The sequence below is a fragment of the Lissotriton helveticus genome, chromosome 1_1 (assembly GCF_964261635.1).
Source record: "Lissotriton helveticus chromosome 1_1, aLisHel1.1, whole genome shotgun sequence".
Lineage (NCBI taxonomy): Eukaryota > Metazoa > Chordata > Amphibia > Caudata > Salamandridae > Lissotriton > Lissotriton helveticus.
Genome location: NC_136057.1, coordinates 965,377,376 through 965,405,017, shown reverse-complemented (window position 1 = coordinate 965,405,017; position 27,642 = coordinate 965,377,376). Strand labels below are relative to the sequence as shown.

Below are 27,642 nucleotides of genomic sequence, written 5' to 3'. Positions count from 1 at the left end.
CTCCGGTTTGGTTGACGCGGTCTTTCCGGGTGATCTTGTAGCCGTCCGGGATGGCTATGGCGATGTCTGGGGCCGAGGAAGCATTCATCCAGGTTTCCGTGCGGAAGGCGACGTCTGGTGCTGTTGTGCCCAGGAGGTCCCACAGTTCGACGGCGTGCTTGTGGACGGAGCGTGTGTTGAGGAGGATGCACTTGAGGTGGTTGTTGTTTTTGCGAGGTCCGGTGGGTGGTCTGCAGGTTCGGAGGCATGTGTATTTGCAGGCTTGACAGGTGAAGGGTCCATGGGTTCGCTTCGGGGTGGCTTGGTAGCATTCGGCTGTTCGTCGGGTGTTGAGTGCGTTGAGGGCGGCGGAGTCGTATCTCAGTCGGGTGCTTTGGGTGCGGTGGGAGCTAGAGGTTCTGGCGCTGGGCGCAGTCCAGGCGCGGACGGGCGCAGACGGGCTTGCCTTTGGCGCGCCTTCGGCGCACCTGCTGTGCGCATCCACTGCGCTTCTGCGCGGCTTCCTCCATAAGAGGTTAAGTGGGAGGGAGGAGCAGCTGGGAGGCGGGAGCGGGGCGCCCAATGGGCGAGGGAAGGGTTTACAGAAGGCAAAAGCGGGCGGGGGAGCAGCGGCGGGAAGCGTGGGGCAGGGGGGTCAAGGGGCGCAAGGGGAAGCCAAGGGAATCAAGGGGAGAACAACAGTGATGAGCACGGTGAAAACCAGACAATGTACCACAAAATACAACAACAGAAATAATGGCACAACAATTACAGCAATACCAGTCCCAGGGGCACACCAGCGGTGGGCTCCAGGCAGCAGGAGGGAGTCACAGGGAGCCGTGCGGCGTGTTGGGTGACTAGAGGTCAGGTCACCAGAGGTCAGGTCATCCTTCCCAGCACGACTGGGGAACCCGTTGACAATCCCAGGCAGGAGGTCTCAACCTGGCACAAAAGCTCCAGGCAGTGCATCCACTCTCAGGAGAGTTCCTGTCAAAGCTGCAAGAGGTCTCCGTCTGTATACTCTTTACTAACACAGAGATAGAGTTCTAAAGCTCCTCCTCCCTTCATCTGTACTGTAGGTGCTGGCTACCCTTCTGCATCAAGGTCACTCAATGGAGCTGGCCAGGCTCCGATGACAGCTGAGGTAGAATTCTTTACTTTCTCATCCTTGGACACTGTACACATCCCACACTGTCTGTTCTAATAGCTTATCTCTCTGGCTTGGTGAAGTGAGAAACATAAACATTTCTGTGTGTGCAAGTAATCAGGGCCTGCCTGCCTTTGCAGCGGAAAGGCAGGGTCAGACAGATATACAAGATGAAACCATGCTCACAAAATGTAGTTTGAGCAAAATGAAGTCAATGGTCAATACATGATCTTACAATGTATAATTGCCTGTAGCATTACATTGCCCCATCGATGACTAGGCGCTGGGGCCCTAAAAACCTGCGCCATCATGTTACAGCTGCGCTCATACATCTGAGACTTTTACAGACACTACACGGCTGCTTCTGAAACATGCACAGACTGCTCCCCTCGCTCGAGGTTGCCCAGGCCACTGCATTGCACAGCAGCTACTCAACTCATCTGAAGCACCCTTGGGACACACCAGCACCCATATTCACACAGCACGTTTGCACTTTTGCACTTTCTACTCGTCTGCTGAAACACAATCAATCTGTGGAATCCAACATTTGAAGCCACTGGGGCTGCCTGGCTGCTGTTCTGGACTGCCTAACTCCTTACACTGACCTCGGTGGCAAAAACAAATGAACGCTTTGCAGAAGGCTCTGACCAACCTGATGGCACATTCTGGGACTAAGTTGTGTCTATCTTGAATAGATCAACACTGAATATGATACAGTGCCATTTGCGTTCGATCAACTTTGACACCTCGCCCTGTCCGACAGACTTTACACCTTTTCCTTTGGAGCCTTCTGGCCAATTTTACTGTGTCATCCATCGCTCAATGTAAATACTTAAGGCAACAATAACAATACAAACATATTACCGTTTAACTAAGAAACTGGAAGACATATTGAAAGACAGAACCATGTCAACTTTTTAAATGCCCTTGATATATGCTGAGGATTTTAATTCTATTTTATTTAAGGTCTACCAAATTCTTTTGGGGCTTCGGTGGAACATTTTATGATACTAAAAAAGCATTTAGTGCTTTTTGCTTTTGTAAAGATTTTAGTTAAATGTAAAATAAAATCTATCTATCTATAACACCTCTTCCCAAATGGGTGTAAATGTAGACTCTGATATACACCATCTCCACTAAGACTCCTTGCTACAGCAACAAGTGTGCATACCAGAGTGCATTCAAAGATCATCTACTCCTTCCTATTTTTCATGATCCCATGAGAGTATTGTGAGATCGTAAAACCTTTTAAAAAAAACAATTAACCTTCTACTACTCATCACAGTACCTCTATCCCACACTCTCCCTCTCAATAACAAGGGCCACATTATCCATTTCAACTGGTGGAATGTATTGAGAAATCACCTGCTCCTTTTTACTATTCGCAATCCTGCGAGAGTACTGCGAGATTGAAATTCTTTTTTTGAAACAATATACATTTTATTATATCACAGCAGTTATGCTTTAGAGACCTCCTCTACAAATCTAGGGGTACAGAATGCCCCTGTTCTGTCCCTTATATGGCGTTTTTACTTAATATCCCCAACACCTGAAATTCTTTATAGTAAACAATATTTCATTTCTATACCCTTGACAGCCAGGCAATCAGAGCGTTTGTGAAGGGTGTGAAGGCTCATGGAAAAAACAGGTCTCTCACCCTATCACAGGGCTCCATTTATGAATTTGTGCTCTTGTGGGAAGCTCACAAGACTCTTGCGTCCCACAAAAGCACACATTCATAAATGGCTCCCTGTGATAGGGCCAGAGACCTGTCCTGTTGCTGGGCTTGCAAGATTCTTACCAGCCCAGCCTTAATAATACCCATTTTTTCCCCCATAATATGTCAAGAATACTTAACAGATTTACATCAAATCACAAAAAGCACAATCTGTGGACCAAGATCTAGCTTACTGCCAAATTTGGTATAATTCCGTTGAGCAGTTTTTGCTGTAGCCTTATCAAAAGAAGTCTACGGAAAATGCATGAGGATTTTGCATTTTGAGAACCCTTTTTATATTGCCCCTTGCTTCACGGATCAACCCGAAACTTTCCACAAAGGAGCCAAGGTAGATGAACTATCTTTTGGGGAAGTTTTGTGGAAGATCCCTCAAACTGGGCAAAATGATTAGCAAACCAAAAAATGCTCTGTCTATCGAAAGGCAGACCTAACTTTAACTACCTATTGACAACGGTACATGTGTATAGATATATATTGTTAGAAATGGGGGTCTCTAGTTGGCAGAGGTAGGTACCTCTGTCCACATAGAGACCCTTGCTTCTAGTGAGGGTAAGGGGGATACACGTCTAAAATAACCTCTGCTCACCCTTTGGTAGCTTGGCATGAGCAGACAGGCTTATCTCAGAGGCAGTGTGTAAAGCATATGTGAACGCACACAGTAATACAGTGAAAACACTACAAACGGACACCACACCAGTTTAGAAAAATAAGTCATCTTTATCTAAACCAAACAAGACCTAACAACAAAAATCCACAATACTGTAATACAAATATGACTTTCAAATGTTAGAAATAGTTCATTTCAAAGGAAATTGCAGATGCAACACTTTTAACACAAAGTACCTTGGAAGCGTCACGCACACAAACAAAAAGGTCGCAGGGGAGGTGATGTGTTGGTTTCTTACTGCGTCCCCCAACGATGCGACAGACCTGGCGCCTCAAAGCGATGCGATGATCAGGGATTCTGTGTGGGTTCTTGCAGCCGCACAGGTGGGCTTTGGTCGGAATCCGTGCAGTGATCTCAGACTTCGGAGATCGGTGCACTCAAAGCGTCATGCGGCGATTTCTCGAGCCGCCGGCAGGTGTGGCGACAATTTCTTCAGCGATGCGTCAGAAACAGGCGCGGATGCGTCATGCTTCTTGTTGTTACGTTGATTTTTCAGCTTCCAACAGCCAGAACAACCTCAAGGGGCCCACAACAGCTACAGGCACCTCTTGGCAAGTCAGAACTCCCAGCAAGGAAGTTCAGGTGAGCTGGTGGTGAAGTCTTTGTGTCCCTGAGACTTCAGAACAGGGGCAAGCTCTTCTTCAAGCAAACAGCAAACAGCACAGGGGCAGCACTCCTCCTCAGTTTTTCCTCTTGATTTCCCAGAAGTGATTTAAAAGTCTGGGCTCTGGTCCCCTCTTTTTATACAGTAAATGTCTTTGTTTTCTCCTGGCCCAGGGCTCTGAACCCAGTCCAAACCAATTCTGGGGGGCACTTTGCAAGTGCACAACAAGCTGAGCGCCTGATAATGCTTTTTTGCTCCCAACAGTGCAGTCTGACTCCCAGAGGGGAAGGCTTGAACAGGGCAGCCAGGTCAACTCGCTGCACGGGCCATGGACGGATGGCATCGCCTTTCTCCTGCCTCTCCTGAGCCCGCAGGTGGGCAAACATTTTTGAAAAATTGCCTGTGACTCTTGGTGGTGAATCACTCGGGTTGCGGGTCGATGAAGAACACAGCTAGCTGTGAGAATTAGTGTGAATTGCAGGACATATTGATCATCGACACTTCGAACGCACCTTGCGGCCCCGGGTTTCTCCTGGAGCTACGCCTGTATCGATCATCAATCGCCCTGGGGATTCCTCGGAAAGCGGCTGGGGCTGTCGCAGAGTTAGCTCTGCTTCCTTTTGTTCTCCCACAAGGTCTGATCCCCCTGATCACCCGTGACAGGGTCCCTCACTGGGTCCTGCCACAGAGGTAGGCAACCGGCATGCCTATCCCCGCCTCCCTGCCTCGACAGGGAGGGGGGTCCTGTGACCGGTCCGCCCTGGGCTCATCTCAGGGTGCCTGGCTGCGTGCTGTGCGCGGCTGTGTGTAGTGGCCCACCAGTTGCCTGCGCACATGTGCCTCGAGCACTCACCTCCGGCACCGGCTTCCCAAAGAGGGCGTGCGCTGCCAGGACCCCAGGCCCCTGCTCCGACAGGGACCTGGACTTCCCCGGTGGCTTCCCCCGACTCTTCGGCGGTTTTTATCAACTACAACCTCAGATCAGACGTGACGACCCGCTGAATTTAAGCATATTACTAAGCGGAGAAAAAGAAACTAACCAGGATTCCCCCAGTAATGGTGAGTGAAGAGGGAAGAGCCCAGTGCCGAATCCCTGCCCGGAGGCAGGCATGGAAAATGTGGTGTACAGAAGACCGACTTCCCGGCGTCGATCAGGGGGCCAAAATCCATCTGATCGAGGCTCATCCTGCAGAAGGTGTTAGACCGGTAGCAGCCCCCGTGCCGGGATTGGGTCTTCTTTGAGTTGGTTGCTTGGGAATACAGCCCAAAGTGGGTGGTAAACTCCATTTAAGGCTAAAACCAATAGCCATATATATCAGAGGGTCTAGTGACAGAACTGAAGGGTACGCACAATGTGACCTTACAAGGCAACCAAGATAACCTAAACATGTGTGTATCTATCTAGGGTCATCCCCACAGTGGTCAGGAAAGGATGCCCATCAGTCACCACACGGCGTCGGTTCTAGGAGTACCGACGGACAGAGCGTTGCTTCCCCTATTCCCTGAGCCGTGGCCAGGTGGGGTGAGGTCCATACCTCTTACAAGAATGTACATTCACATAACTTGGAAAGAGTGAAGAAAACGATATGAACACCAAGTGATGTCAGGTGATCTCTGTTTCTGTTTTTGATTTTGAGCACATTCTTGTTTTCATTATCACTATTATTGCAGTAGCTATCAGTAGATACGGTCCTGAAGAAAGCAATGACAAATTTGTCACCAATTGCTAAAACATTTCGACCTTATGAAACATCTGGGCAGTCCATACTATAGTGACTGTCACTGACTACTTTTTAATATTGGAAGAGTGGGTAGCACCCGAATAAAATTGTTAGTACTCCCCCATCCAATTTTATAAACACTTATTTCATTATTATTTTCACACCTTTTGTGCACTGCAGCGTCAGTCCCCCTCTTGTTATGTGTGCTAAGATCCTCATAATTGAGTAGCAAGACCACAGTAAGACCTATCTGATCGGCAGAGGAGTCATTTCTTTACATCTGGACCCTCGACCGTGAAAGTTGAGTGGCTCTCCCAGTGTTGGTCTTTTTGGAATCCAAAATGATGAAGGGCGGTTCCGTGTGGTGACTGATGGGCATCCTTTCCTGACCACTGTGGGGATGACCCTAGATAGATGCACACATGTTTAGGTTATCTTGGTTGCCTTGTTAGGTCACATTGTGCGTACCCTTCAGTTCTGTCACTAGACCCTCTGATATATTTGTAGTTGAATGCTTGTAGGGAACCTATCGGAGCTTGGTCGAAATAAATTTCCCCTGGTCCTAACCACCTGTTTTTGCTTAAAACCAATAGCCTACAAGTACTGTAAGGGAAAGTTGAAAAGAACTTTGAAGATGGAGTTCAAGAAACCGTTGAGAGGTAAACGGGTGGGGTCCGTGCAGTCCGCCTGGAGGATTTAACATGGATGGAAGGTCGGTGGCCCAGGAGTTCCGGATCCCCTCTGCGGGACCGGCACCCAGGTCCTACCCGGTTCCCGCATTTCCACTGCGGTGGTGCGCCGCAACCAGCTCTGGGTTGGCTGGGAAGGCTTCAGGGTGGCAGGTGGCCCTCCGCTCTGGTGGAGGGTGTTACAGCCCCCCTGGTAGCAGCTTTGCCATGTCCGCGGGGCCGAGGGAGATTCAAGCGCCTACGTACCCTCCCCAGATACCTGCTCCCGGCCGACCCTCGGAGTGCGCCGGGTCAGGGAAGGGGGACGGGCCCCCTATTCCTGGCACGACTGTTGATTGGGACGGACTGTACTCAATACGCCCTGACTACATTGCGCCGCTGGGTGGGGAGGCCCACGCCGGACGCCTCTCTGGGGATAAACCTGCTGTAAAAGCCAGGTCTAACAAACTGCTGAATTAAATCCAAAGCTTTGCTGATATTATTGCTATTAGCTTTTAAATAGTGACTCAAATAGTCAGCGTATAATTTTAGATTTGTAATGTTGGGAATAGACTGTAAACACCCTATTGTCCAGTCAAATCTAAATTCCAAGCAGCTCTATAAAAAGTGTGAAAAGCACAAGGGACATTGAGCGTCCATTTAGATTCCCCCCACTAACTCAAAATTTCTCTACATCCTCAGAGTAAACTATTATGGTGGTGGTAGCTTTTGAATGAAGCTGGTTCGGGATTTAGATAACCTGGGAAAAGAAACAAAAATGTTTGAGAATATTAAATATAGCTTCCAAATTAACCAAATCAAAGCTTTTCCCAGGTCTACCATTTAAATAAGTGGATTCACAATTGTTAGCAGAGAAATAATCTATATCTTTAATCCCCCCAAATGGTATTTGCAAACATTTTTCTACCAGGGATAAAGCTGCATTGGTTCTAACCAGGGTGCCAAAATGTTTGAGGAAATGTTATAATCACCATACCGCCTAGTAATTAAAATTTTCTCTGCATTTTGGAGTTATCTATTATGGTGGTGGTAGCTTTTGAATATAGCTTTTTCAGAACTTGTGAGAACTGGGAAAAGTAACAAAAATGTTTGAGAATATTAAATATTACTTTCCAATTAACCAAACAACATAATTTTCCATATTTACCATTTAAGAAATGTGACTTCAAAATTGTTAACAGAGAAAATAATCTGTAGCTTAACCTAAAACAATATTTTTGCAGTAATTTGTCTACTGGGAATAAAGCTACATTGGTTCAAATAACTCACAATAGTCTTTAACCAGGATGCCAAAATATATGTAAAAATTATATTTACGCCATTCAAGATACTAATAGGTTTTCCTGTGCCAGATTGCTCAGATTGCTCAGGTTGTTTCAAAATCTTTTTTTTAAACGCTTAAAGAGTTAGGTGCATTGCCGGCATCTAAAATTTGATTATAGGATTACAGAGCATTTATTTAAGTTGTGAAAGACAGTAAGGTCCTGTCACCTTTCCATTGTTTAAGCTATTGAAAGCCCTAGATAATTCTTTAGCAGATATTTGCCTACAACACCTATTAAACCTGTTCTTTCGTTATTCCTGGAAACTGAGTTTGTCCTTTTTATTCCGTAATCCCATACTCTGGTAACATTTCTTGACTTTGAGAAAGTTATTCATAACGATGGAAAAGGGTCTCTATTTTACCTTTTTCATTCTTGAGAAGCTGAGTAGTTACTGGGTCACATATAGCACGGATATCATTACAATTAGTTGCTATCTTCGTTGCCCACACCAACATTCTTCCAGCATGTTGACTTTCTACATATGATTGGTGACCAATCGTTTTGTCAATGACCAATTGTTGTCCCAGTTAAAAATCTTTTAAACCTTCAGAATCTCTGAAGCACTCAGATTGACAAATATGAGTAATTGAACAATGATTATTAGTGGTGGCTCTTAGGGAATAGGGTGGCGGGGTGGGTGAGGCAAGAGGGGTTGAAGAATAAAAAATAAAAACGCACTTACCTTTTCTGCTGCCTCTCCTCCCTCTCCGCTTCGCTTCTCTTCCCGACTCCAGTCCGGAAGAAGCTGCAGGAAGCAGCGAGGCACACAGGCTCCCCAAAGCTAATCACAATGCTGCAATGTAGCATTGTGATTGGTCTGAGTGCTGGGGATCGGTGCTCAGATGGGGACAGGGAGCTCGTGCATATTCCACATCAGGCTGTGCATTACAGCCTGGTGGGGAATATGCAAAGTGAGCATGAATGTTTGGATGGGCCAAGATGGTCGGCCAAGCAGTCATGCCCTCTTAAGTGTGCCCAAACCACACCCCCACCCTGAGTCACCAGCCCTACCCCACCCTAACCCAGCCCTGCAGTAGCAAAAACAAAAATGATATTAACGTTGTTATTATCATTTTATTTTTCCCTTTTTCAGTGCTCTAAGAAGAGTGGGGCGACACTCCTCTGCCTTAGCCGAGGAGCAGCCACTGATGATTATAACAACATATCATAGTACAAAGTAAGACAGCCACTGGATTCAATGAAGTCATCATTGTCAGAACAGACTTTGTTTGACTGCCGCTTAAGGTTTAGATGCCTTAACATGGACAGTGCATAATAATTCTACTCATTGGACTAATGTGACTGAACTGTGAGAATTAATTCTCAAACACCTCTCTGAACATCATATTTTGCACAATTTAGATATCAAACTCAAAGATGTTTAAAATAAGAAAAACAGAGCCTTCATAAAGCATGCATTTACCACCAAAATACATGTTTCCTATGGATCTTCTCAACGATGTATACAAGAGAAAGCAATCCTAGTTACATATAGCTTTAGAACATACTTTCTACTTGTGCTTATTGTCAGGGCTACTGGAATTATGCACCAGGGGAGGGCCAAATTATGCAGCAGGGTTGAGTAAATTATGCAGCAAGAAAGGGCAAATTATGCGCCTTAATGTGGCAGACTTTATGATGCTAATACTTAATTTTCCTGTCTTTTATACACTTGGTAAGACGGTCTGGGCATGGTTGCACCTCATTATTACTAATTTAACACCCAAATACACTAATAAGAAACAGATATGCGAGCAGTCAACCTTTGCAAAGTGCCTTCCACTGCACCACAACACAGGTCGGTTCGTTGTTATTAACTTTTGAACCGTTTAAGATAGGAACAACATGTCTTCTTTGTTTAAATCTGTAGATTATGCAGCAGATTATTAAATATGTGGCAAAAACAGCAGATCTATAATTATGCGAATATCGCAATGGCCACACAATCGCAAAATTCTAGTGGCCCCACGTATTGTCAAAGAAATTCTCGAAAACTATTCTTGGATATTAGGATGAGGGCATGAGAGTGCTGTAAGGGAACCATATGTTTTCTCAGATCTACACTAGATTAAACAAAAAAGTCCCTTTACCAGTATCATTTTCTTATGTTAAGGGATGCCTGTGAACTGATGATTTGAATGGAGGTGGATTTTCCTTTTCATCATGGTTATTTTTAAGGTTTAAGTGTGCAGAGTGGTCTGAGGTGTGCTGATCTGGTTTCAAAAAACTGCTCTACTTTCTTATTTACTTTGAACAGCCTACCTTTAAACTTAGCAGTAGTAGCTATACTACAACCCCTGCCTACACAGAAAGTCTCAGAACCGAATAAAGCGAAATGAGCACACTTTTGAGCAGTACAAAGTTTGCAGGACAAATGAAAATAATGAAATTGTTAAAACTGCATTGCGTGTTCAAGGGAGGGGCCAAGCAGAAAGACACATTGGGTGGGCGAATTCCACCAAGCCTGCAGTGATCACTTAAAGATGCACCTCATGCCTTCAGCAGTTTTTTGGTTGCACTAATCTTGTTTTCCCCTTTGGGCCCTGTAGTGAAGAGTAATACAGTTCATTTACACATCTTCTTTTGAGCCATTCTTTGGCTTGGTTGCTTATGCCACTGCATTATGATCATTGTACTATTTATAGCAGTAAACTTTAGTGCAATTCCTTATTGCAAATCTTAGAATGAAGTTAAAGTAGCACAGGCTCTCGTACCATGTTTAGTAACAGACTCTTCTTCAAGAGTTCATCTCATCCTAGTGCATCAACACTTGCCCCTAGGAAGCAGAGCTTAAACGGGTGACATTGTTAACAAATTCAGACTGTATCCTTCAAGAAAACAAGGGCCTGATGTACTAACTATATTCATGTTGCAAGCTATCCTTTTTGCAACCGGAAAAAGGATATTCCCATGTACCAAACTCTTCTTTGCAATTCGGTAACCTATTACCGAATCACAAAATGGGTTAGACATTCTATATTAGGAAGGGGTGTGTTAAGGGTGTCCCTTCTTAATAGCGACTCGCAGTGGTATGTCTGAATGCTTTTGTGACCAAAAAATGCAGTCACAAACATTTGCATTTTACCACCTACTTCAAGTAGGTGATAACCCATTCGCTAGCGGGAAGGGGTCCCCAGAGGACCCCTTCCCCTTTCTGAATGTATGCGATAATGTTTTTTTAACCATATACCACTGACTGCTCTTAAAAAAAATGTAAAGAAAACTTTTAATTTTTTTCTTCTTGAAACACATCCTGTTTTCCTTTAAGTAAAATGGGCTGCACATGCTCCCAAAAATCGTTGCTTTATTTAAAAGCAAACACAGACATGGTGGTCTGCTGGCCCTAGCAGTCCTCCATCCCTGTGTTTTTAGGGAAGCGATTCCCAATGGGTCGCAAATTACAACCTACCCCATGAATATTAATGAGGTAGGTCAATTTGCGTCCCACTAGGAATTGCAAAAAGTGTACAACACAGTTATACATAGCTATGAATCGCAAATATTCACTATTAGGTAATCGCAAAACTGGGTCTATGCATATCTGGCCCTAAAATTCTAAACCACACAGCAGTGGCAACGAACATCCATAGCAGCATCCCCTCCCACTAACCCCCCGCCATGCTGAGAAGGGGAGGAGGAGGGGGAAAGCAAGTGGGGAAGGACAGAGGGAAGGAGGGTAAGAACACAAGGGCCCCTCCTAGGCTGCACAAGACCACATCCTCCGGGCACCCTCACACATGCACTGGTGCACACACAGATTCTGGGTGCAGCCTTTATGCTTCTGTAACTAGTTCCACCGGCTCAGTATCCCAGTATCCTCAGTATCCCATGTATCCCCAGGAGAGATATCAGGTGGCTGCTCCTCTGACACTAAATGTTCCAGCATACCCCCACACAGCTCCAGGTCTCTTTCTGCATTCTCATCAGCGCAGAATGCTAGGTTGTCTCTGACAAGAATGATCATATCCAAAAAAGGACAATTTTAAGCCATGAAAGTCCTGTAGTAACTCAAGCATTTTTAAGAGGACACAAATAAAGCGTGTCTGTATTGTCTGTATCCTGACCACAGGCCTAGGCAATGCAGATATTGCATGTCATTTTCTGTCAAAGCCCTAAAACACAGGGAGGTAAGGCTTCTTTTGCGGCTTAAAAAGACGAACACTAGGGAAACTCCAGGGTCTGGAGCTGAGGGAGAGGGAAAGAAAATATCCTTTAAAGAAGAACCACAAAAAAGACAGAACAGATTTTTGGAAGAGCCTGCAAAAAAGGTTTAGGAAAAAAAGGATAAAGAGAGATCCAAGGAAAGCCCAATAAAATCAAGGGCAAAAGACTCTTCAGTTCCTGTGCCTTTCAAAAAAAAATCTAAGTTGGGTCTGAACCTTCTACTCCATGTGTGAAGACCCTCTTCAGAAACCGGAAAAGCTTCTGCAGATCCTCCGAAGAAGGATGTGTTGATGAGATTATTCAATTTCTGTGTTGACAGCAATAACTACAACATCCACTACATCCTCGTCATCAAAGTCTTTAATGATAAGAACATGATCGTCGAAGAGACCGTTGGCGATAGCGCAATTGATGAGACCAACTACAGGAGCTCCGTTGATAAGTGAGCCTCAACGCTTGACAACTGCAGCAGAACCTGAAACTTTCTACAAACATAGGATACTGTCAAGGATACCATCATTGGCCCGTCATTAAGCCCCTCAGTGGTACCAGAAGAGCATACATCTAGGCCGGTCCCGCCCCGCGGGGGATGGCGGCCTTCTTACAGCAGCGCATTGCACGTCCACTCAGTGGTGTTGCTGCATGTGGATCCCTTGTGCTCTTGAAACTGACTGATTTCCTTGTAGGTGGTCTACGCCATTTTTGGGAGTTGCCATGCTCCCGCCCTGTGTGGGGGCCATATTGAAAAGGTTCAACCCTTGTTTTTAATATTTTGTTAATTTGCCTTTTCTCACTCCTAATTTAGTTAGTATTTACTTTACCAGTAGGATTCCTGTTCCCAAGGGAGTGTGCGTTAGGAATTCAGGGGTTGCTGGACCCCGGTTACCTTTTTCATTTTTCCCCTCCGTGTTTTAAGTTCGGCTAGTCATGGCTAGCGCATACATGCCACGCCTCCGGTCCCACCCTTTGAGGAATGCGGCCTACTAACAGCAACGCATCTGCACAGCTGAATACGGCGTCTGGATGTCTTGTGTTCCTGAAACTGACTGATTTCCTTGTAGGCGATCTGTGCCATTTCTGGGAGGTGCCTGGCTCTCACCCTGTGTGGGGGCCATACTGAAAAAGTTCTACCCTTGTTTTTAATATTTTATTGATTTGCCTTTTCTCATTTTTAATTTAGTTAGTATTTAATTTGCCTATAGGATTCCTAACCCCAAGGGAGCCTGGGTCAGGAATTCAGGGATTGCTGGACCCCGGTTATCTTTTTAATTTCTCCCACCTGTGTTTTAACTTCGGCCAGTGATGGTTAGCGCGAACAAGCCACGTCTCCAGTCTCGCCATTTGGAGAATGGTGGCCTACTAACAGCATCACTTAGTGCATACACACAGTTGCGTACTGCATGTGGATTCTTTGTGCTTCTGAAACTGATTGATTTTCTTGTAGGCGGTCTACGCTTTTTCAGGGAGATTCCTTGCTCTCTGCCTGTGTGCAGGCCATATTGAAATGGTTCTACGATTTTTTAAAAATATTTTACTGATTTGCCTTTTCTCACTTTTAATTTAGTTAGTATTTACTTTACCAGTAGGATTCCTGTTCCCAAGGGAGTGTTGGGTCAGGAATTCATGTGTTGCTTGACCCTGGTTACCTTTTTCATTTCTCTCATCCCTGTTTCAACTTCCACAAGCCGCGGCTAGCGCAAACAAGCCACACCTCCAGTCCCGCCATTTGGGGGATGGTGGCCTACTTACATCAGAGCACTGCTTGTCCTCACAGCGGGCATGCTGCTGACTCCCCAAAGGCAAACCCGTCCACGCATGGACCATGCACACCATCAGCCATGCTGCCAGCCGGGGCCGTGATTCAAACACTGCACTCTCCTACTCGGCTGGCTTCCTAAAGAAGATTAACCGCAAAGGTAAAATCTTGAGCGTGCATGCCTTGATCTCTCAGAGCTCAGAGTTGGGGATAAAACTTTATATACTGCCTGTGGTTTTCATTTTAACATCTCAAGTGCTAATGCTAATTCTGCATCTCCTGCTCCTTCCCTACACCCCTAACTTCGTTTTACAACTAAGTAGAGAAATACTGTGTGCCCCCATTAATGCTAGGTCACTTATAAAACACTGTTTAGAATTAAATGTTTTTCTGGGCACCTATAACCCCTTGTTGACCTTTCTCATGGAAACTTGAGCGGATGCGGCTTTCAGCCCACAGATTCAAATATGCTATTTCACAGGGCTTCTTGATTTACAGATTAGACCGTCCTGGTAAATGAAGCTGTGGTATAGCCATTGTCCACCGATCTGATTTGCTGGTTCAGTATTCATTTTCGCCCTCTTCAATTTGTGAAGGTGAGTCTTTTCAGGTCGAAGTGTCAAGAAATAACATCGTAAAAGGATTTCTTCTCTGTCGGCCTCCAGGGTCACGGACCAGCTTCACCTAAGAGATAGGCAATTTATTAGAAACAGATATTCTCTCTGACAATCTCACAGTCCTGGGTGATTTTAACTCCCATTTGGAGGCATTAGATGATCCCAATACTTTATCTCTCCTCTTTACAATGTCAGCTTTTGGTGTGTCTCAATTTGTAGAAGGTCATGCAGCAGGCCACACCTGTGATGGTATTTTTTCAAACAATGCTGCTTTAGGCAAGATCAAAACTAAGGGCCCGATTATGATGGCGGTTTTCCCGCATCCTCCGGGCCGGCGGAAGCCACCGCCGGCCCGGAGGATGCGGGAAAACCGCTGCGGACTGAAAAAGACCCCCCGCCAGATTAGGATAGCTGGGGGATCGTTTTTCAGTCCGCAGCTTTTCCGCTGCAGTCGCCTTCCGACCGCGGCGGAAAAGCTATAACATGGCTGGCGGTGTCTATCAGACCCCGCCAGCCCTATTATGATTGAGTATAATGTATGCTTTTCCGCCGTGGAAAAGCATACGGACCTTCACCTCGGGGCCCCATTGCGGGCCCCCTGGGTGAAGGGGGGGTGGGGGGTGCAAATGGGGGGTACCTATGGTACCCCCCTGCATTTGTGTGGACAAAGCAGCAGGCACCGCGCGGTGCCTGCCGCTTTGTGCATGCAAATGCGGTGCATACATTTTTAACATTGCGGCGGGTGCAGCTTGAAGCTGCACCCGCCGCAATGTTAAAAATACAGGATGTGACCGCCAGGGTGGCGGTCACATCCTAATTGCACAGGAGGGAACTCCGCAGGCCATGCGGAGGTTCCCTCCTACTCTATGGTGGCGGACGGACTCAGGTCCGTCCGCCATCATAATCGGCCCCTTATAGTCTCTAACCTTGACTGACAATAGAGTCGTTCTATTTGAATTCCATTACATACAAGCTGGTCAAGGTCCTCTAGTCCATCCAGTAGGTATGACCTCTCGTGCATGACCCAGAATTCAAGCCAACGAGTTTTTGTTCCGACTTACAAATTCCGGTCCCATATCTCGGATGGTCCCGACATTAGCCCTGCAATATACTAAGTGGCTGGAGGATGTGTCCCTAGTCCCTAGCTCAAGTTAAAAGATCCCAGATAAAAATAAATAATTTATTGCCTCCCTGGTTCTCAGAGGACCTTAGGACTCTCAAGCAGGACTGTAGAATGCAAGAAAAAAATGGTGCTTTGCCTACTGTGAATGAGAAAAAGTAAAGTACAAAAACCGCTTAGCTGTGTACAAAGCACTAATGTGTAAAGAAAAAACAGCATACTTCACAACAAAAATTTAAGCAGCTAGTAATCGATTTAAAGAATTGTTCGCAGTCATTTCAAAATTAACCTCAGTCCCTTCCAATTCTCTCAAGGATTGTTCTCAATCCTTTTGCAACTCACTGGGAGAGGCTTTTCACCTTAAAGTAGAGGACATTTATAAAAATGTCAAATCCCTCAACACAGGGTCCAAATCAGATATTACAATTGACCACCCATCAGCTCTCGTCCTTCAAGTTTGAGAATTTCATTTCTCCGACTAGAAAGGAGATCACAAAATTGATTGAATCATCATAGTCGGGCACTTCATACGATCCTTGCCCACCTAAAGTGAGTAGCCTAGTGATAGAAACGATTGCCACCCCTTTGACACACATATTTATTCAAATATATTTTCAGGCCTTTTCCCCAACTTAAGGAAGAAAGCCTCTGTAAGGCCTCTAATAAAAAATACCCTCTCTTGAACCACAAATTGCAAGTAACTACTGACTGATTTCCCGCATGCTCCTACCAGCTACAATATTCGAGAAAGTCTTGAATAGGCAATTGGTCGACTATATTCAGACCATTAATTGCTCAGATTCCACTCAGTGTGGTTTCCGGGCTGAGCACAGCACAGAGACAGCTCTTTTCAAAAGCATCGGATGAGATCAGAAGTATTATGGATCTAGGAGGAATGTATGCCCTTTTTCTACTCGATATATTGTCAGACTTCGACACAGTTAATCATGGGTTGCTGATGGACTGACTGAACAAGATAGGGATATCAGGCACGGCCTAGAAATTACTTAACTCCTTTCTCAATGACCGAGCACAAACAGTCAATCTGTAACAATTTACCTCCTCTGCATATTCTCTTCCTTGTAGAGTCCCGCAAGGCTCGTCGCTCAGCCCAACACTTTTTAATATCTATGTTTCACGTCTGGCTGAGATTATATGCTCATTCAGGTTTCCTTTATCATCCTATGTGGACGACACACAAATTGTTGTGTCATTAAGACCAGGACGTGATTCTAAATTCAACAACTGCATGCAGGCAAGTTAGTCAGCTGATGGCCAGAAACTAAACTCAGATAAGACAGAGGTTTTGATCTTTGGGGCCAAACCTTCGTTTTGGTCCCCATCTTGGTAGCCATCTGAACTCTGCACCCTTCCAATTCTGGTTAGGACCGTAAGTAATTTGGGAGTCAAGTTCAATAACACACTTGCCTTCTCTGATCAAATGAACGTAGTTACCTCAGCTGTGCTTTATTCTCTCAGGCTTGTTGAAAAAGATTCTGTCTTTTATCTCTGCCAATCTGCAGACACTAGCTGTCACTTTATTAGTGATGGCAAAGATTGACTACTCTAATGGGCTACAGCTTAATGCTCATCTGTATGTTATAAACAAGCTGCAAGTAGTACAAAATGCAGCAGCTCGAATTCCCAAATATCAGCCCATTTCCAAATTTATCATGAAACTACATTGGCTACCAGTCATACACAGAACCACCTTCAAACCTCTCTGTATCTCTACAAAGCACTGCATGGACAAGGTCCACATTTTCTCTGAAAAAGCGTCAACTGGTACATGCCAGGCAGGTTCCTTCGATCAGCATCTCCTAAACTAGTAGCCATGCCTAGGTTTCATCGCACGTCTTGGGGAGGCAGAAGCTTTGTGCTGGGAGCAACCAAAGCATGGAATTCACTCCCATTAGACATAAAGACCATGCCTACCCTACTGCCTTTCAGGAATGCTCTGAAAACCTGGTTCTTTGCCGTAGAATATTTGGTTACACCTTTGGCCACGCTTTCTCCTCTCTATAAACTCAGCCAGCACCAAGATGCCTTTTTAGGTTTTTGAAATAATAATAATAACATGGCATAACAGATTAGATTTTCCAAAGCAAGGTATCACCTTCACGTCCTGTCCATCTCCTTAAAATGGGTGGCAGAGACAATGATGATGAAAATGATGGTCCTTTTTGGGACTGAGAGCAGCCCATTACATTTTCATGTTAAGTGCTAGGACATAGATAACGATGAGGAAGATGATGCAGCTTACAAAGCAGGAGATTTGTTCTTCAAAGAGAGGCCTCAAACAGGAGTTATGTCTAATGAACCTTTTCATGATCATTATTCTCATGAGGATCCTTACAAGGAGCAAACCAATCAGGAGCCAATTATCCCAGTTCCAGTAGGGCTGGTTTTATATCATCGTCACATGTTCAGTGACTACTACAGAAGAGTTCCTGAGATATATCGCAGAGAAAGAGCATAACTACACAACAATGAACAGTTACACAACCCAGGATGTTTAAACCGATTGCCATACATATGTGGATGAAGGAGACTATGATAACCAGAAGAAGTGTCAATCATCCATGTACTAACAACTGGCACAGTGAGCGAATTGGACAATTACATTGTTCCTCTGTAAGCTCCTCCAGTGCTCCTGCGGCAAGTTCCCCACCAGAAGATATAGAGGGCTTTCATGCTCTTCTCAAAGGATCCTCTAGTAGGATTGACTTGCCAGTGCCAGTTCACCAATACAACTGTTTCCTTTATGACTTCACAGAGTAATCTAGGAATAGATCATATATGGACAAAGTACTTCAAACCTATGAGAAATATTGAAACAGTTGTGGCTGTAAAAAAATCGAGAGTGTGGCTCGGGAAACACCATTGCCGCTCAAATCCCTTTGGTCAAGGGACCCTCAGGTCAGAATATGTACTCGGGAGTGTCACAAGTGACCGGAACCAGCCGGAAATGCCAGGAGAAACAAGCCAAAGTAAATTCTAGTCTAGGTGTTGTGTTGGCCGGAATAATTTGTGTAATCTTTGCAGGCCCGGACTGGCCGTAGCCGGCACCGGGCAATCCCCCGGTGCGCCGCACAGGTGGGAGCCGGTTTTGGGCCCCTGGGGGCCGATTTTGTTACATGGCCGTTTTTGCAGCATAGCTGCAAAATCGGCCCTGTAACAAAATCGGCCGAAAACCGGCCCCCGCAAAGAACTCGGTGGCACCTCCAACCCCTCACCGGGGGGAGGGGGGCCGGCCGAGCACTTTGCCAGGGCCGGTTTTGGTTCTCAGTCCGGCCCTGAATCTGTAAGAGTGGGATTGCGCATTCGCCAGATATTTAGAAGCGATAGCTGCTCGCAGAGATCTAAGAGAGCGCGGTGTGCCCGTGGTTTGGTGTCTGGAGATGTGGGGGTGCTATCCAATCTGGGGTTAAGGTGCAAGTTAAAATCCCCCCTACTAAGAGTAAACTATGCTCTAACATTACCTGCTGCGCATGTAATGAGTGAAAAAAGACGGGGGAATCACTGTTCGGGGCATACACACATACAAATGTGGTACTGTCTTCCATGAGGAACCCTGTGACAATGGTGTATCTACCTTTACTGTCCCGTACATTAGAGCAGAGACTGAAAGGGACCTTTTTATGGATAAGGATGGCCGTGCCGAAGGTGTAATTGCTGTAATTGGCAAAGTACCTGTGCGCTCCTCAATTAGCAGCAAAGCGGGCCGAGTCTGATTTGGGGAAAATAAGCACATTATATTTACGGCGGGCATCTTGCACCGTGACAGTGGAGTCCGGGTGAAAGGATAGTTTAGAGCCCTACCATGTAGCGTCCCCACGTTCCCTAGCAAGGCGCAGTGCAGATTCGAGGTCTCGAAAGTTCATAATACGTGCAATAATGGGTGTAGGTGGGAGTCCGGGATTGGGCCAGGGCCCCGAGAACCTGTGCGCACGCTCTATTATGAAACCGGGGCTGAAGGACTCCCTCCCAAATAGGTCAGACAGCAGAGCCTCAACAAAGAGGTCCATTCAGCTGGTGGTGGTAGTCTCTGGTACCCCCAGGACGCAGATGTTATTGTGCCTGCTTTGCACTTCAAGGTCTTCATTCTTGATTGCCACGTCCTTGAGGACGCACTCTAATCTTTTTAAGGACTGTGCAGTACCATCCTCAATATCTGAAACGCGCGCTTCAGCCACATCCAGGCGTCTGTCATGTACTTGGATTTTGGACACCAGGCTTGCAAGATTTTTGATGAGTGTATCAAACCACCTGTCTAGTGCCCTGAAGCCAGCTTTCATCTCCTGTAGCATTGATGTGGACAAGGCGGGAGGTCGTCCGCATGATCACCACCTTGTGCGCCCTCCGCCATGCTGGAGATTTCCCCACAAGCTTTATCCGCGAGCTTCTCGAAGGGGGGTCTTCTATTTGGGATCTTTGAGGCCCATGCCGCGGAGCCACACCACAAGTGGAACAGTGGAAAAGCAAATCCCTAATGATCACTATGGGAGCGCTGGATCAGGCCTGATGAGGTGATCGAGCAATGTGGGGAGCAGTGCAAGGGTTCAGTATGCCAGTGGTGTGAGTGGCATCAGCACCTGGGCAGTTTGGAAGGTTTGGTTGTGGGCTCCCAGGGAGCTGATGCAGAAATCCGAGTGCCCGGATAGGGTATGGCAGGCAGGTCCAAGTTTCGCCTTTCAGGCCGCTGTGGCCTTGCTGCAGGACTGGGGAGAGCCGGTTGTATATGGGGCTTGGGGCGCAAGTCCTCTCCCCTACTAGATCGATTTGCAGGCTCGGTATCTTTATGTCGGGTAGTATCCCGGCCTGGGCTACTACGCTCCAGGAAGAGAGTGCCCCCGGAGGTGACGTGCGGGAGGTCAGTTGTAGACAATGAGCCAGGCGCGGATGGTCTAGCGGGGGCCCAGGCACAGAGTGGGATGTATACCCACGCTGTAAGGAGGAGATAAACAGTGGCAGGTTTTCGTGGGCCTCCTGGGATATGGCGGACGCGAGCACCAAGGATTGGGCGCAGCCAGTCAGGGCCACTCCCTAGCAGAACCAATAGTGAATTGGGAGGGAAGACACCGCCGTCGAACAACGCCCTGCTCACTCACTGCTCCAATGGGCCCCGGCTCACATCTGACACCTGCCTCTCACATCCTCGCCTTCTGGCCAGTCAGTATGTGTAATGCGCAGTTCCACGCCATTACACGCTCCGCCCCAACAATCGCCATGTGCCGTAGACCGATGTCCGAGGCACCTTTCCGCCACTGAGTGAGCTCGCCATTCTCAGATCGTGATCAGCGCTCCAGCGCTGTTAGACACGGGGCGATTACTGCAGCGAGCACCGGGGATAATATCTGGAAGCTGGGACGGCCGTCAGAGCTTCAACTCCAAGCGGCCATCTTGGTCTCTGGCTTGGTCACACCCAAAGCTTCAAACTTTAAAACGTGTACCAGGTGTAGTGGAGTCATCTGGTCACTCTGCACCACCGTACAGGCCTCCCCACTAATCCTTACTCAGATCCAAGCCTAAATCGCGCAGGTGTAGAGACCATATGGAATTTGGGTCACAAGTTTAAGTGAGAACCTCGGTGTCCCGATCTCCCTGATAAAATTACTGACATGGTTTTAAGAGTGACAAACTGACAAATACAAACAACGATTTCGTGCACACAACCAGGAAGGTTGGTTCACGGACAGCAGGACAATAATTTCTGGGGCAGCAGATGGTCTCATCTGCTGCAGAACGGATTCCTAGGACGTGACTGGTACCGTCTTTTTTGACACAGTAGCAGCTGAATGTTTAGGATATGTATGGCGGAAGGTAAGATTAGAGTTTCAAATCTCCCACTTAATTTATTTATTTATTTATGTGCGGGTTTGTATCGTGCTTGAATCCACTCCCGAACTAGTATCTCTGCGCCCAAAAAAAGCAACAATAGCATATAGAGGGAGAAGAAGCCAGTCATGAGAAGGGAGAGTGTGATGGAAGAATACAAAGACCCTGTCACATTTTAAACAAGAAGGTTTTCAACTTTTTCCTGAACGTCAGATGGTCCGAACATTGCCTCAACAGGAGTTGAAGCGTGTTCCATAGTACAGGCCCGACCACTGAAAGAGCTTTGCCACCCTGCCTTACCCTTCTTATCCTAGGGACTTGTAGGAGAAGCTGATTGCTTGATCTAAGGGTACGGGCAGGAACATATGAGACACATTTCTCTGCTAAATAGGAGGGTCCAAGTCCATGCAGACTCTTGTGGACTATACAACAGGTTTTTAATTTTACTCTCTGACGAACTGTCAACCAGTGTTGTTTTTCAAAAAGAGGTTTAGAAGGGGACCTGGGGGGGGCATTAAGGACCAAGAGGGGAGTGGTGAACAAAAGAAAAAGCAACATCAGTGAAATCAGACTACAAAATGTTAATGCTAAAAGCTACTGGCTGCTTTCAAAGCGCAGGCCCACGTGAAGGGGATCATGATAACTTGCAATACAAAAGTAATGATGAAAGCTGGCGCTGCAACGCCCATGCATATTAAACATATGCGCATACCGGCCCATGAAGCGGGCGCCATGGTGATAAAAAAAAAAAGCTGAAGTAGTCCCTAAACGAAACTGACAAGCCCTACAGCGCAACTAAACTGTAGTTGGTTGTTGCTGTTAGACATGAAATGGAAGTGATATGTCAGAATGCCAGCCAATAAGGACCCAGGAAAGCAGAGCAACACTGGGGTGGCCCAGTGGAAGCAGCAGGCAAGATTGTACTTTGTATATGGATTACAACGGGTCTACTAAACAGCGTATGCGCTGCCTAGGCTTAACCTAAGAATAGTCCAGTTGCAAGATATTCTACAGTTACTAAACTCAGGAGATTATTTGACATCTCTAGAACTACAGGACTCATATTTCCATATTCATGTCCAGGTCAAACACAGGCAGTGTCTCAGGTTTGAGGTGGATGGATGTAAATATCATTTCTGTTTAAAATCTGACCCAAGAATGTTCTACAAATACATTGATCCAGTAGCAGCTTACTTAAGAAGAAAGAACCACCAGGTTTTCCCATACCTGAATGCAAGCTACTTAACAAAAGCTTGTCTCCAAATTTTCACAGAGATAGGTCTGAAGCTAAGACCAAATCTGGTCTAATTCCATCCAGAAAGATTACATTTTTAGGAGTAATCTCAGACAGAGTCACTTGCAAAGTGATTCCACGACAGGGATATACCCGATAATATTGCTAGTTCCTTCTCTCTCAAGAAGAAAGTCCATTTCAGTAAGGGAATCCAATTTGTTCCTGGGAATTATGTCTTCTTCCATTCCTCTGATCCCAAACTGTCAGCTGTTCATGAAACCTTTACAAGAAGAGATCCACAAACAGAGTAAACAGTTACAAGGAACATTAAAAGACATTATCAAGATAACCCCAGAAAGGAAAACAGCTATGGTTTGGTGGACTCAGAAGGACAACATATCCTTGGCACAACACTTCACAGCAATCAACCTAACTACATTATGACCACAGATGCATCAATGGAGAGCTCATCTCCAGGACCTCAACGAAAGTGGCAAATGCTTGTTCCAGGAGTAGAACATGCACATAAACATATTAAAATGAGAGCTGGAGCTCTAGGACTTCAGGCTTTCTCCATAGAACAATAAAATCTGCATTACTGGTTCGTACAGACAATGCACCAACTATGTTTTACTTGATCAAGCAGAGAGGAACAAAATCACATTTTCTGTCAAACAAATCCCAAGACATATGGAACTGGATCTTGCTAAACCAGATCACTTTGAAGGTAGAACATCTGCAGGTATAGACAACCAGTGGGTTGACATTCAAAGCAGAAACTCAAGAGAGTGACACGAATGGGTGCTAAAACAGCAACACTTGTCAAGGATTTTTCACAAATGGGAAAAACCAAACCTGGACCTATTTGAGCCACCTCTCAACTGAAAATGTTGCTTCTATGCCAACAGATTTCCGTACAAGGGATCATGGGGGATCCCCTTCCAAATTGCATGGAATGGTATATTTGCTTATGCCTTCCCATCTCTGCCATTGATTCCCAGGCTACACAACAAAATGAAATCAGAGCCATGTCGAATCATTCTAACTACTCCAGCATGGCTGAGACAGTTCTGGTACGCCAGATTTCTTCTATCAGAACTGCAAATTATTCCACAGAAAACTGTCCTGGGAATGCTTACAATGAACAAAGGCCAAGTCGTTTATCCACTGTCAGATTCGCTCAATTTGTCTGCTTGGCTTCTGAGCACAATGAACCCCATCTCTTAAATATCACACAGGAGTGCAGGGACACCCTAGTCAAAGTATGAGCTGTCTCTACAAACAACTCTATAAACAAAACGTACAAGGCAAAATATCTACCCCCGAGCAGGTCTTACCATATTTGCTGAGCTTAGTACAATCTGGACTCTCAAATAACTCAGTCAAATGCCACATAGCAGTGAGCTCCAGGTTCAGAAGAGCTTTAAAATAGAAATCTTTATTGTAAAATACATTGATAAGGGAATTCTTAATATTGGGGTTTTTTAGAGTTTACCCTCTGATGAAAAAAATGCCTATTCCTTGGCAGCTGAACACTGTGGTAGTCAAACCTATGTAAAGTAATTTTAAACGTATTCATAAAGCAGATGTAAAGAGCCTTTCTTGGAAAACTGCACTACTTCTAGCCATAACTTAGGCTAGACAAATTAGTGAAATTCAGGTCTTTATTATCAAACATCCATATCTTTAATTCAAGGAGGACAAAGTTAATTTTGAGAACCTATCCTTACTTTATCCCTAAGGTACCAACAAACTTCAACCTTAACAAACCAGGTACCATATTTACTAAAAGTCATGCAACACAGCAAGAAAAGTCGCTGCATTGCTCTGCGTGTCAGGGAAAGAGCAGAAATGTGCCCCATCTACTAAGATATGGTGCATACCTGCTCTCTCTCTGCGCTGGCGCACTTGTGGCTGCCAAGTGCCAACACAGGCACAGGTAAGGGACACATTCCTGTATAAAAGCAATCCATTGAGTCTTCTTTCTCTTTCTATGTGTGTTGTACAATGCAGCACACATGGAAGAAGTAACCAGTAGAAATAAACATATTTCTCCTTGTTACGCCTCCCATGGGAAGGCGTAGCATTTTGATGCATTCCCAGGTTCACTATTGTTTGTAAATCTGGAATTGTGTCAAACTCCATGGGTGGATGCATGGGAACACCCATTCCCCACCCATGGGAAACCTTCCCAGGGCACAGTGATGCATGTCAGACACTTGCAATGGCTAGCACTACTCCAGATTTACTATGCCATGCAGAGCCACCTTTGGTACATCTCACTTAAGGGCTTGCGCTGCAAGGGCAACACAAGGCCTTAGTAAATCTGATCCCAGTTTTATTGAAGATCTACTTTCAAAATCTAACACACTAGAAAGAGCTATTCTATCAGTGGACTTCAAAAGATGTTAGAAATTACACAACACAAATCACTTAGAAAATGTGATCATCTCTTTTTTTGTCTTAACCCCCACCAAGAAATGGTAAGACTCTCTCCAGAAGTACTACAACTCAATGGGTCTCACCAGGCATACCTTTCTGCTATGAGACAGCTGGAAAACCATTCACTGCCAGGCTCATCCTCATTTAAGAAGAAGAGTTGCAACTTCTGTTGCCCTGTTTGCTAGGGTCTTTCTACCTGATATATGCAGGGTTAACGCATGGAAAAATAGACATACATTCACTAGACACCTAGACGCTTCCCTGAATCAAGAAGTAGCAGTAAGTCAAGCAACTCTTTGACATCCATTTCAATGAGTTGGCCCACCTTGATGTATATATAGATATGTATGTAGAAAGTTTACTGATCTTGCTTTAAATTAGTCCCACCTCTGCATGGGAAAACTGTCAAATGTATTACTCCTTACTATTCAGAATCAAGCATGTTAATCTATAATAATAATTATAATTATAATTCCTATTTGTAAAGTGTAAACATATCACCCTTAACCCGTTTCGTGCTTGCGTCGGTCAACGGCCATCTCCAGCACTACCTCGCTTGTTATGCGCACATCCGTTGGCCGATGCAGCCCCGACTATTGATTAAAACTCCTGCACCGTGGCGGAATTCACCCGGCGGTTAGGGAGTTAAGGGTTTCAATGTGCTGGGGGCCGACGGGGAGATTAATTAAGCTATTGCTCAGAGTCACATGATGCTGAGGTGAGCTGCCACTGGGGATTGAACCTCAAGCCCCGCACTCCTGTATCAGACGCTCTAGCTGCTGCAACACACCTCTGGTCCATGTATGAAAGATTCAATACTGGGACTGTGAATCTCCAGTATGCCATCTGTTTTAGATTCACATGCACCCCTCCCTCCTCCACTTCAAAGCGTATTCACCTAATCGGATACCTCATTTATATTATCTTTACACTGGGGCTAAAAACCTGAGGTATGGTGACCCTGTAGGGGGAGAGTGATGCAGCAGCTGTTATCTGTTTGGCTGGAGTTTAGCTCTCAATAAAACAATGTGAATTGGTTAACATTGAAGCCTGTTTAAACTTCACTGTTAAATGCTTTGCTGTACATTGCTTATTATAATTACTATGGGATTCATCTCAACAACGGGTAAAATATAAGCATGTAAGTCATGGCTGCCTAGTCGATTCTTCTAGTCAAGAATATACTCCATTGCTATTACTTTTTGCAGTCACACAGAAATTTGAGAAAAAAGTGATTTTTTCAGATAAATTGGAGGTTTACAGGGGATTCTGGGTACGAAAGCGTTGGGGGGGTCCATGCAAGCCATACCTCTCTGAACTCTCTCGGTTGTCTAGTTTTTAGAAATGTGTGGCTTTGGTAGGTTTCCCTAGATGGCCGCCGATCCCTGGGCAAAAAACTCAGGTGACCCCCCCCCCTTGCATGTCGTTTTGTGATAGGTAATTGTGATATCTCCACTATATGTTTTGGGCCCTTCCCTGCCATGGGCTCTTGGCCCACCCACATGACTGAGGTACCATTTTAATTGGGAGACTATGGAGAGTGCTGGGTGGGTGGATTTTGTGAATCCACACAGATTCCAGAACTTTCCATCACAGAAATGTGAGGAAAATCTGTTTTTTCTTTACAACGTTTAAGGTTTGCAAGGGATTCTGGGTAGCAGAACCTGGTGAGAGCCAGACAAGTCACCCCATCCTGAATTTCCCTAGGTGTCTAGTTTAAAAAACTGCATAGGTGTGCTAGGTTTCCCTAGGTGCCGGCGGAGCTAGGGTTCAAAATCTATAGCTAGGCACTTTGCAAAAAAAGGGTCAGTTTTCACTGTAAAAATGTGGTGTGTCCACGTTGCGTTTTGGGCCATTTCCTGTCGTGGGCACTAGGCCTACCCACACAAGTGGGGTACCATTTTTATCGGGAGACTTAGTGGAACACAGAATTGTAGAGCAACTGTTATTACCTATTGACTTTTGATGGATTTCTGCCTTCCAAATGTAGGCCAATGTGTAAAAAAGAAGTCACTTTGAAAAATGTCCTATAATTCACATGCTAGTATGGGTACCCACAATTTGGAGATGTGCAAATAGCTACTGTTTCTAAACTCTATATTTTGTTCCCATTTCAGAACTACATAGGTGTCTTTCATACTGATTTTTCACTATTTATATGTTCCCAAATGAATTGCTAAATACCCTCTGCTCAGTTATTGGCTCTGGGTTCCTCAGGTGCTTGGTGAACCTACAAGTTCTATACATGTGCCCAACTGGAAGGGTCCACCGGATGTAACGGTATATTGCTTTTAAAAATCTGTCATACTCAGAAGAAGTTACAGGTGAAAATGTTGGCTCAAATTGCTGTTTTTTCAACTCATTTTCAATTTTCCCTATTCCACTGTGAGTTTCTTGAAGGAAACCTTGAAGGATCTACACAAATGACCCCTTGCTCAGCACCACAAACCCTTTGTTGATATCATTTGCAGGGGAAAAAGCAGACACTTTCATCTGCAGCAATTTTTTACTATTTTCCCCCCCAAAAATAACACCATTAGCTGTATTTTGGCTAATTTCTGGCCCCCCAGGGTAATCAACACACCCTTGCTACCTTTAAAA

General features: G+C 45.4%; 1 protein-coding gene and 1 non-coding gene across 2 annotated transcripts in view; one reads left to right on the top strand and one right to left on the bottom strand.

Annotated features, from left to right (window-relative positions):
* Positions 1–27,642, bottom strand: part of PRKCQ (protein kinase C theta) — a 452,364-nt gene that overhangs the window by 404,353 nt on the left and 20,369 nt on the right. The gene's annotated exons all lie outside the window — the stretch shown is intronic.
* On the top strand, positions 4,540–4,693 carry LOC144779728 (5.8S ribosomal RNA). Its single transcript, XR_013600713.1, has one exon. It is a non-coding gene; the product is annotated as a 5.8S ribosomal RNA (ribosomal RNA).